General features: G+C 54.5%; 1 protein-coding gene across 1 annotated transcript in view; it reads left to right on the forward strand.

Annotated features, from left to right (window-relative positions):
* Positions 1–641: 641 nt before the first annotated feature.
* The window catches only part of MACROH2A2 (macroH2A.2 histone), a 59468-nt gene continuing 58622 nt past the window's right edge, over positions 642–1487 (forward strand). The window contains exon 1 of the mRNA XM_040485256.1: positions 642–1265. The gene's annotated coding sequence lies outside the window, so the exon portion shown is untranslated. The remainder of the gene's footprint in view (positions 1266–1487) is intronic.

The raw sequence follows: 1487 nt of genomic DNA on the forward strand, positions 1-1487 counted from the left end.
CCTCAGTCACCCTAACGTTTCCCGTTGCCTAAACATTTACAAGTTTACGGGGGCAAATACACACAGTATTACCAAATGGGAAAGGCTTTGAAAAGCGTCCATTTGGCCACTGCTGGAGAACTGGGGTTCTCCTTTTTTGAAGAGGTCAAAATTTTGCCTCTCACAACCCTTTGCCTCATCAGGGAGAAATCAGAGAAAGCATGGATGGCCCACAGCAAGTGAACATTTCCCCATGAAATAAACACATTGCTTTGATTCACCCCCAACCATGGAGTCCTGACCAACGTCTCCAGTTACAAAGGACAGCCCTGGCTTCCAGTAGAACAGAGCAACTACTAATCCATTATCACACTAATATTGTCCACCCCATCCCCATAAAAATGCATTTTCTAGAAACTAATAACATTTGGTCCTTAAGACAATAGCCTCGTGCTAATCAATAGCTGCTGGGATATTACAAATTAACACACTACCAAGCAACCGACTTAAAAAGGATGTCCAGGCACACAGTCCTACCCTCCAAAACATACATCTGCTACTCCAAATATTATGCAACGCTGGAATCTAAATTGGTCTTAATTTATAAAAAGCCAACAGGCATGGATACACGTTCTCAGTTCTTGTGGCTGTGGCTACCCTTTGCTACAGCCCCAGTGGTACACACGAACGTTAATGTACAGTATTTGTCATTATCTGAGGACAGGAGAGAGCATCGAAGGTGGCATTTTCGGCTTTCACCTTCCAAGACTCTCCCCAGAACTGCCCGATGAACGCCCACGCCGCCTTCTTCCACCAAAGGTGGATTCCGCAAACGGGAGACTCCGGATCGTGACCGTAGTGCTTCGGTCCCCAGCCCTGGGGAAAGCCTCATCTTAGCAAGTGGCCCTCAGCGCATCCAGCAGATCCGCGGGCGACGCGGAGGCCGCGCGGTTTCATCATTAATGCTCCTGAAGGACAATAGCTCATCAAGCCCCACCGAAAGCCCCGGACCCGTCGCGGAGCCTGGGCTGGCGGGGGATGAGGCTGAGCGACTCCTCCTAGAGGTGGTTATGTGGAGAAGGAGCAATCCCTTCTCCCTCCTCCTCCTCCCCCCGCTACTATCCGCGGCCCGGAGAACTGCCGCTTGCCGCCATTGACAAGCACCGATAGAACCCAAAGAAAGGCAAAGAGTCCTGCCCGGCACCGGCGCCGCGCGGGCCGAACCTGCGCCCCGGGAGCGGCGCGCCGAGGGCACCGGGCGCCCGGAGCAGGCGGCGCAGCACCAGGTGAGCCCGCCATGGCGATGGCATTATTGTTCAGGGGGCTCCGGGGTCTGGAAACAAAACGCGCCGCGGGGGCAGTGCAGGGGCCGGAGAGAACCCCTGCCTCTCCCGCCGCCCGGCCCCTGCCGGCGCACCCCGATAGCCGACCCTCCCCGCAAAAGAAAGAGAGAAGAATTCATAAATCAAGCTGCCCAACTTGCTTCCTCGGGAAATAAAGGCGGGGGG

This window comes from Herpailurus yagouaroundi, unplaced genomic scaffold, assembly GCF_014898765.1.
Source record: "Herpailurus yagouaroundi ecotype Mexico unplaced genomic scaffold, PumYag 163, whole genome shotgun sequence".
Lineage (NCBI taxonomy): Eukaryota > Metazoa > Chordata > Mammalia > Carnivora > Felidae > Herpailurus > Herpailurus yagouaroundi.